Source organism: Hyperolius riggenbachi, chromosome 1, assembly GCF_040937935.1.
Source record: "Hyperolius riggenbachi isolate aHypRig1 chromosome 1, aHypRig1.pri, whole genome shotgun sequence".
NCBI lineage: Eukaryota > Metazoa > Chordata > Amphibia > Anura > Hyperoliidae > Hyperolius > Hyperolius riggenbachi.
In genome coordinates this window covers 158,958,694-158,969,020 of record NC_090646.1, presented here as the reverse complement: position 1 = coordinate 158,969,020, position 10,327 = coordinate 158,958,694, and the positions used below count along the sequence as shown (strand labels likewise).

Here is a 10,327-nt window from a genome sequence, read left to right as displayed (position 1 = left end):
GAATTTATAATTTTTCATCTCTGTGTGCTACTATTTTATAGCTCACAATAGCATGTTCTGGCAGAACTTCTCAGTACAGTCTCAATGTAAGTGGATACGGTTAGAATAATATGTATCCTACTTAACACATTATTATAAGCATAAACATTTCTATAAAACAGATTTTGGCAGCATAAGACACTGAAAACATCTGTGATCCCTGCATTACATGAAATAGTCTTTGAGGTGTTTGGCTACAGAGACATCCTCTCAGTAAAGCTGCATTAAATGCTTATATCGAATAAATTCTTGTTTCCTCCACATTGCTCTTGCTAAACAACAAATGTACAGTTTGTTCTCAAAAGAGCATTTGTTTCTCCCAGGAGGTGTTTCAGCTGCGATTTTGTAACTTTACATCAAAAATCATGAATACATTACCAAAGCAGGCATATTATGCAGTTCTGCCGCCAATCTATCGGTAAATAACGCTGTGTATAGCATTGTGTTAGTTTTAGGGCCGCTGGAATATTTCTAGGCATATGACAGCTTGCCTCAGCTATCTCTCCTCCAGAGAGTATGGCTGTTCTGATGGCTGATGCTTTGACAGTATGATTTTGTATCGCTGCCAAAGACTTTTTAGTCATTTGATATTATTTTACTACTAATTGCAAAAATATAGCTCCTGGATTGATAAAGCAGCACAGTAATGTGTACTTGCCCCGTTTTCCTGGGCACCGGATTTTCAGTGTACACTTATGAATTTTTCCGTTTTAATTTCCAACACCTAACCCATTCACACTGCCATAGGCATAACCCTAACCTCCCTCCTCTTTTGTGCCTTACACTAACCCCTTCCCGACCAAATCACTACCGGGGGGCTGGGGAATCCGTTATTCACAGCAGAAATTCCTGTGTGGGCGTGGCGTGGGCAGGAAGTGATCGTATACACCACGAGGACATGTCCTCTTTTAAATGCTTTTACACATCTTGGCTTGTGAGTAGATTTGTTTATAATTCTGAATAAAAAACGCTGGTTTTACACATTGACGACTCCTCCAGTTTGCAGGACAAGGGTTGGAGTATTATTACTGCTGGGAACATTGGATGTTTATATAAGCGCATATTGCTGTCAGCAATAGGACAGCTGCATTATCAGGTGAGCCTAGTCCCTGGTGGTGATGGGCACAGATGTGGGTGGTGAACCCTGTAGAGTGCACGTTGGAGATATATTATCCCTGGGTGTTATCATTGGTGGAGGACCGTTACATTTATAAGAAGGTTGTGCAATGAATATGTTCTAGCAGTAGGAGAACAGAGGCGCCAGCAAGATAAAAGCGGATAAAAACTGGGAGGAAGTGGTGGACTTACCTCCATAAAGCAGACACGAAAGACTGTCTGAATAGCAGCAATCACATTTATTAAATAGTACCCCAAAAAAGTGCAACGCGTTTCGCAGGCCCAGCCCGCTTCATCAGGCAATAAACATGGGGACAAAACAGAATTTTGGCAATAGCAGGTGTAGCGCCTCACCACTTCCTCCCAGAAAATTTTAAAGTTTTTATCCGCTTTTATCCTGCTGGCGCCTCTGTTTCCTACTGCTATACCGTGTCCACCCCTGGTGGAGGGGTGATCTACCCCCTTTCGCATCTACAGAGAGCGACTTCTTATCCCTGAGTGAGGACAGGTCTAATCTCCTCACCTGCCTATACAGTGGTTGCCTTTGTGGTAACCCATGCTTGTGAGTATAATTTTCTCACGATAACCTTTACTTCATTTATGCTTAACATACTACACTATATTGGGCTCTCGGTTTCTCTTCACTTTAATGAATATGTTCTGGTTTTCTCCTAATATATGCATCGGAGTGTGAAGACATCAGGAAGCAGCTGCATTGCCTGGGGATTTGCATTGGAGATTGTGGTGCTGTCTGTGGGTCAGGGCAGCTACCTCATCAGGTGAGCAGAATTCCAGGAGGTGGTGGGATCGCACCCTACTATCCTGGGTGTTCTTTTCGTACATGGGAATACCGTATGTGGAGGCCTCTGTTGGTGCTTTTGGTGCAATCCAGTGCATACAGACTATGCTATGATATTCCTGTTTGTTTTTTCTTTTGAGGCATACATTTCTTGGGACTATTCAGAACAGCGGTGGATGTCTGATCAGGAGTCCTGTTGAAGTGGTACATTTTGTATAAAGTTTTTTTTTCAGGACTGATTGTTTACAAGTGATAAGGTTATATATGTTTTCATAGATCAAATGACTTGTTGTTTGAAAGTCTATTAGTGTCAAATGAATAGACTTTCAAACAACAAGTCGTTTGTACACACGTACAGACCTAACTGTCGTTTGAACGACAGTTAGTCCACAGATCCGCCAAGCGGATCACTCAAAACTTCTGCTATCAGTCTAACGATCATTCGTACACATGCCAAACTGTCATTCGAACGACCGGTTTGAATGACAAGTCGTTCAGTAATATCAGACGTGTGTATGCTGGCCATACATGGTTCGTTTCTGCCGCTCGATCGTTTTTGCCGCTCGATTCTGCAGTCGTTTCTCTTATTTTCCGCTTGTTTTTCTTATCTTTTTCCATTCGCTTCTATCAGGAATCGAGCAGCAAAACGATTGAACGGGAGATCGGCCATGTCGGAAATTATCTTAAGTGACCAGTGATTTAGTTTGTTAAGAACACCTTATAAGCCAAAGACATCTTCTGTATAATTCTTTGCAAAACATCTCATCCCCAATATCATTCAAAAACACGTGAAATGGCAACATTTCCAAAACCAAACCTTGTGGTACTCCAGCTTCATTGCTGTACTATTTAAGTATGAATTATTGACCACAACTCTGTGAACAAAATCAGTAAGATAAAATTACTGTACATTATTTGTGCACTGTATTTCCTATTCCTGTGAACCTTAATTTATACAGTTAAGACTTTAATTTCTTAAATGAGTCATCAGGGAAATATAAAGAAATGTGCTGTACTCACCTGGGGCTTTCTCCAGCCCCTTGCAGCCAACTGTCCCACGCGGTCACCTCCGCTCCCCGTCGCTGTCCCGCTCTCGAGGCGAACTGCGAAGGCGCAGTAGTTCTGCGCCTGCGCAGTTCACCACGTCCCACGTGGCCATGATTGACAGCAGCGCTTCACGTGGCCGCAGTAAGGCTGACCCCGAGGTCGGCCTGATCACCGAGCGGCGAGAGTGGGACAGCAGCGGGGAGCGGAGGTGACAGCGTGGGACAGTCAGCTGCAAGGGGCTGAAGAAAGCCCCAGGTGAGTAAAGCTCATTTCTTTATATTTCCCTGATGACTCCTTTAAGGTTGGAGAAAACTGGAGGCTATTGGATGGAATGCATAATCCAGCAAACCCAGATATTATTCTGTAAGAAAAGGTCTCTTTTTATGTGGAAGAAGTTTGCAATCTTTATTTGCAAAAAGGAAAATAAGGTTGCACTGGACCAATAAGCCCTCAAACTTAATTTGTTTCTGTTTTTTGTTTTTTTTCTGGAAAAAAACATGAATATGCAAAACGTTGAAAATATGGATTTAAAGTAAACCTGAAGTAAAATAAACTTACACACAAAACATAAAATCTCTTCTTTTTACATTCAATACAATCCAATCCAATACAATACAATAATACAATAACATTTCTATAGCGCTTTTCTCCCATAGGACTCAAAGTGCTTAGGCTGTCTCAGAATCAATAGTTGGTAGTAGGATGAAGTATTCACACAACAAAAGTTATATTTCTGCAAATGCCAAACTGAACAGGTGGGTTTTCAGTCTGGATTTAAACACGTCCAGGGATGGAGCTGTCCTAATCTGCTGAGGTAAGGAGTTCCAAAACGTAGGGGCAGCATGACAGAAGACTCTGGGACCAAAAGTTTCCAAGTGGACTCTGAGTATGACTAAATTATTAGAACCTGTGGATCTGAGATTGCAGGGATTGCTACGCAGCTGTAACATTTATTTCATGTATTCAGGGCACAGATTATTTTGTGATTTAAATGTCAGTAGACCGATCTTGAATAGGACCCTCCATTTTATAGGTAGCCAGTGAAGGGAGTGCAGGACTGGCGTTATGTGACGGGGTTGATTGGTTAGCAGTATTCTGTATCAGCTCTAGGTGGTACAAGTCCTTTTTTGGAAGGCCAGTGTAGAGAGCATTGCAGTAGTCCAGTCGGGATGTAATGAAGGCATGAACTAACGTTGGCAGATCTTCTGGGGGGATGAGGTGCTTGATTTTTGTGATGTTCTTCAGGTTAAAATAGGATGATTTCACCACAGCAGAGATGTGAGTTCTGAAGTTTAAATCCCCATCAATTATAACTCTCAGGCTACGTACATGATCAGAGCTGTGTAGATCCGTGCCTCCTATTCCCAGTGGTGAAGACTGCAAGTTAAGTTGTTTTGTTGTCATGCGCTGACCTCCGATCAGAAGGACTTCAGTTTTGACTGCATTTAGTTTCAGCCAGTTGTCACTCATCCATTGCTGTAGTTCGCCTAAGCAGACGTTTATAGTTGGAGTTGGGTCTGTTACACCAGGCTAGAAGGAAAGATATAGTTGAGTGTCTTCAGCATAGCAGTGTTATGTCAGGCCATGTTTTTGGACTCGTTTTGCAAGCGGTAACATGTAAAAAGCAGGGGAGAAAGGATTGAGCCCTGGGGCACTCCATACTTAAGTGGTACAGAGGTAGAAGGGCCCCATAGACACTTTTTGGGTTCTGTCACTAAAGAAGGATTGGAACCACTGAATAACTCTGCCATCAATGCTGCAGTATTCCTATAGTCTGCTTATCAAGATGTCATCTTCAACTGTATCAAAGGCTGCAGAAAGGTCTAGCAGTATCAGGATGGATCACTCTCCTCTGTCTCTTGCCATGAGCAGGTGGTTGCATATTTGGATGAGGGCAGTTTCAGTGCTGTGATGTTTCCTGAAGACAGACTGGAATGGGTCAGAACTGTTGTTGCGTAGGATTTTGGCTTCTAGCTGGAGGTATACAGCTTTTTAAATTAGCTTACCCAGAAAGGGAAGATTAGAGACAGGTCTGTAGCTGGTCATTGCATCTGGGTTTTTTGAGGAGAGGCCTGATGATTGATTCCTTCAGTAAAGCAGGAAATATCCCTGATTGTAAGGAACAGTTTACAATTTTGAGGAATACCGGTACAAACTGGTCGGGGAAGTTCAACATGAACTGTGTTGGGCCAGCATCCAGGTCACAGGTAGTTTGGTGGAGGTGAAGGAGGTGAACCCTAAATGTTTAGGGTGAACCCCTAAACATTCAGTTAATGGCTTCATGTTAGGCTTCTTCTTTCTGAACAGGAGCCAACCAATCTGCCTTTCTGGTTTAAAACACAAATAGAAGTAATGGCCCATTGAACTTTCTAGGACTGAAACTTAATCAGTTGCCTTATCTCACTGCATCTCAGCTGCTTTGGATTCTGTTTACTTTTCAGGAAACCAGTTTGAATTGAACAAGCTCATTTACATTGATAAAAAATATATATTTTTTAAAGGACCACTATTGCAAAAAAAGTAAGCAGTTAAAAGCTGAAAGAAGCTACAGGTTTTGGACTAGTCCATCTCTTCATGGGGAATTGTCAGGGTTTTCTTTGTTTTCAGAAGCACTTCCTGAAGTTTAACTGCCAAAACAGTAAGATACCAGCCTGCCTCCCTACTCACTTGCACACTATTTTGGCAGTTTGACTTAGCAACTGCCATTCAGGAAATGCTACTAAAATCAAAGAAAAGCTTGAGAATCCCCCATGATGAGATGGACTTGTCTAAAACCTGTTGGTTCTGTCAGCTTTTAACTGCTTACTTTTTTCGTGATAGTGGTCCTTTAACTTGTCCTGCACTGAAAAACAGAAAAACTTTTTTCGCGACAGTGGTCCTTTAACTTGTCGTGCACTGAAAAACAGAAATTAACTTCAGACAATTTCTTAGTAGGACTACATATAACCATGTTTAGCTCACCATGTCACTATGTCACCATGTCACTTGCAGGTCACACAGTATGCTTTTATACATCAGTTTTAATAGTATCATACTAAAAATTCAAAACAGACCTTCTCAATATTGAAGTATCATAACTGTGTAGTCAAGACTAAACAAAAAGTTTTATGTGGTATAACAACAGAGGCGCCAAGTAGAGTAAAATTAGTTAAAATTGTTAAAAAGGGGGAAGTGGGTGGACTCACCTCCCTTCTGAAAAAATGGCCAGACAACGGGCAGGTTACTTCAAGTTTAAAGTAACATTTATTATGAGCTCCAAAAGTGCAACGCGTTTCACGGGTAACAGTCCCGCTTCTTCAGGCAAACAATTTTTGGAGGGAGCAAAGTCGGGTCGAGAGCCAGATATAGCGCCTGTGTCAGAGGCGCTATATCTGGCTCTTGAACCGACTTTGCTCCCTCTGTTGTTATACCACATAATTGTTTAGTCCACCCTTGGTGGAGGGGTGTATCCCTATTTCCTTCTATCTACAGAGAGCGACTTCTTAACCCTGAGCGGGGTCAGGTTACAATTCTCCCCGCCTGCTTATCCAGTGGTTGCCTTGGAGGCGACCCGTCCTTGTGAGTATAACCATTGTGTGTGTTTGCACCAGACATCACCTCATTAACATACTACACCATATCGGGCTCTCGGTTCTCCCCCTTTCTTTCAAACTGAACAAAAAGGTTGACTAAACAGAATGTCCATCAGGCATAATAATACAGGATACAGATAATTTAGAAGAGTTACTGACCAGAAATGCTGAATTGTGTCCAAACAACATAATAGTGCTAGTTAGTTTAGTCAACCAAAATATGTACTTCATAAAACACATGGGTCACAGGATGCAGAATCATTCCAAAAAGCATGCCAGAATTCAGATAAATGAATTGAAAAGTCCCTGTGATCACGCAGGTTCTGCAGCATGTACAGAATATGGTGTACCGTACGTGGACTCAATGTTTGCTCAGCCATTTCACTTTTCGAATATTGATTTATTGAGCATAAATTAATATGGTATGTTTAATACTTTTAGCATGAGGTTATAAAATATGGTTTGTTTTTTTTTTACTTTTTTCACTTTTTGTTTTCATATGTATTTAAAACTAAAGTTTTCTGCATGTGAGGACTTTCTGGTGTTCCTTTCAGTTCATAGTACAGCGTAGGGACCATCAAAGAGATGCAAATACTTCCAAATTTATGTAAACTATTATGCAAATATATGCAGTTTGAAAATGAATCAATTTAAACCCAGGTTTAGATTGATTGGTCCATTTTGAAGCTGCATGCATTTTCATAAACCTTTTTCCTTATATTAGCCCTCACCTGTGCCCTATCAGTTCATAGTGAAGATTATTAAAATTCTAGTGAAATAGCAGTCATGCAATGGCAGTGATGTGCAATATATACTGTGAATTTTTTTGTAATACATCTAAGTTGTCCTGGATTATTTTTAACATATTTCTTCTGCAGGTGCTCCATAACAGCAAAGTGCTTTTTTACTAACCTTATAGCAAACTTCACCTCTAAAAGAAGACTATTCCTGGAACAGAACCCAAGAGGGTGAGGGAGTCTTGAAATTCTCCTTTAGGAGATGTACTAGTCCAAAGCATGTTGGTAAAAAGTTCACAGCCATTAGATATACCTACTGTAAGTTACAGATACATAGGAAAAAGTAATTTACAATGCATTATACTCAAATGTACATCTTATGCATGTAGACAAATGTACATCTTATTTGCATGGGAATATATGTATTTTAATTTGTACAGTTTTCCATCATAATAGTCCTTTGATAAATCCTAAAGTGGATCTAAACTCAAAACATCCTCTCTGCTTTAAAAGATTAAGTACAGCATGATAATCTTGGGGGGGGAGGGGGTGTAGACTCTTAATTACAATTGATGGGAAAAAAAATAATATGATGAAATGTGCAGAGAGCTTAGGAATGGTTAAGTCCCTGTCAATGGCCGATTTTAGGGCCGTGCGGCCCGTGCCGCCGCCCTTGGCACTGTTGGGAGGGGGGCGCTGTAATGGAGGGGGGAGTCGGAGCCGTGGGGAGGGCAGCCCGACCTCTCCCTCCCTCTCCCCGGGCCGCCCTCCGTGCTCCCCCCTCCGATGCACAGTAAAATAGTGCAGCAGGAAGCTCTCTAGTCTGTACACAACTACTCACCTTCCTGTCCACTCGCTGCTGATCTCCTATCGGTATAGACGCTAATACACACGCTGCTTCCTGTTTAGCAGTGTGTGTATTAGCGTCTATACCGATAGGAGATCAGCAGCGAGTGGAAAGGAAGGTGAGTAGTTGTGTACAGAGCTTCCTGCTGCGCTATTTACTCTGCATCTGAGGGGGGAGCATGGAGGGCGGCCCGGGGAGAGGGAGGGAGAGGTCGGGCTGCCCTCCCCGCGGCTCCGGCTCCCCCCTCCATTATGGGGGTTGGGGGAACCTACCTAACCTATACTGGGGGATGCTGCTTATCTAACCTATGCTTGGGGACACTGCCTATCTAACCTATGCTGGGAGACACCCACCTAATCTAACCTATGCTGGGGGGCACCTACGTAATCTAACCTATGCTGGGGGGCAGCTACCTAATCTAACCTATACTGGGGGGGCACCTACCTATCTAACATATACTGGGGACACCTACCTATGAAACCTATACTGGGGGGCACCTACCAAATCTAACCTATACTGGGGGGGGGAACCTAGCTAATCTAACCTATACTGGGGGGCAGCTACCTAATCTAACCTATACTGGGGGGCAGCTACCTAATCTAAACTATACGAGGGGACAGCTACTTATCTAAACTATACTGGGGGTCAGCTACCCAATCTAACCTATACTGGGGGACACCTACCTAATCTAACCTATACTGGGGGACACCTACCTAATCTAACCTATACTGGGGGGCAGCTACCTATCTAACTTATACTGGGGGGCACCTACCTAATCTAACCTATGCTGGGGGGTACCTATGTAATCTAACCTATGATGGGGGCAGCTACCTAATCTATACTGGGGGGGGGGCACCTACCTATCTAACATATACTGGGGGGGCACCTACCTATCAAACCTATACTGGGGGGCACCTACCTATCAAACCTATACTGGGGGCACTTACTTATCTAACCTGTATTGGGGGCACCTACCTAGCTAGCTAGCTAGCCTATACAGGTGGCAACTATACTGGCTACCTATATTGCAGGCACCTACCTAACTAACCTATACTGGGGGCAACTATTCTGGCTACCTATATTAGAAGCACCCACCTAGCTAACACTCACAGCCTCCTAGTACTTCCTGCGAGTGTCCGGAAGGTCGCAATAAACAAAAAGTTACTGTTGCCATCTTGTGGCCAAATAGTAAAACTACACCCTAAGCATTTTTTACATAGAAATAAATAAGTGTTACACAAAAAATTAACTCATTACCTCCCACACTCCCCATTTTTTTTGTAATTAAAAAAAAATTAAAAAATTTCCAATTAAAAAAAATACATAAATAGTTACCTTAGGGACTGAACTTTTTAAATATTTATGTCAAGAGGGTATAACACTGTTACTTTATAAACTATGGGCTTGTAATTAGGGATGGACGCAAAACTGAAAAAAATGCACCTTTATTTCCAAATAAAATATTGGCGCCAAACATTGTGATAGGGACATAATTTAAACGGTTTTATAACCGGGACAAAAGGGCAAATAAATGTCATGGGTTTTAATTACAGTAGCATGCATTATATAAAAACTATAATGGCCGAAAACTGAAAAATAATAAAAAAATTTCCCACATTTTTCCTATTTTCCCATTAAAACACATTTAGAATAAAATAATTCTTGGCATAATGTCCCACCTAAAGAAAGCCTAATTGGTGGCGGAAAAAACAAGATATAGTTCATTTCATTGCGATTTCAAGCAATGATAAAGTTACGAATGAATGGAAGGAGCGCTGAAAGGTGAAAATTGCTCTGGTGCTCAGGGGGTAAAACCCCTCAGTGGTGAAGTGGTTAATCTATATTATATTGTTTTCTTAATATGTATCAAATCTTATTTTTTTTAAGTGAATATACAGAGAGAAATGAGGATTTAAAGTGTGTGTAGTAGTTTTCAATATAAAGTGTAAGTTTTAATACATCATTTTAAAAGTCTTATAAGACAGATACGTCACGGTAGAGTCATTCAGCGCAAACCGATGCACGTTTGCGACCATGAATGGTCACTTCTTCGAGGCATATAGTATAGGTATCAATATCCATGAGTATACATTGAAGCATACATAAATCCTTTCACATAGAGGATGACAAAAGCCAACCAGATTGGACCATTTGCAAAAGAACCACTAGG

General features: G+C 41.6%; 1 long non-coding RNA gene across 1 annotated transcript; it reads right to left on the bottom strand.

Moving 5' to 3' along the window:
- Window positions 1-1,785: 1,785 nt before the first annotated feature.
- Window positions 1,786-7,614, bottom strand: LOC137546565 (uncharacterized). Its single transcript, XR_011026289.1, has 2 exons — window positions 7,486-7,614; window positions 1,786-2,147 (listed from the first exon to the last, which is right to left on the bottom strand). It is a non-coding gene; the product is annotated as an uncharacterized lncRNA (long non-coding RNA).
- Window positions 7,615-10,327: the final 2,713 nt, after the last annotated feature.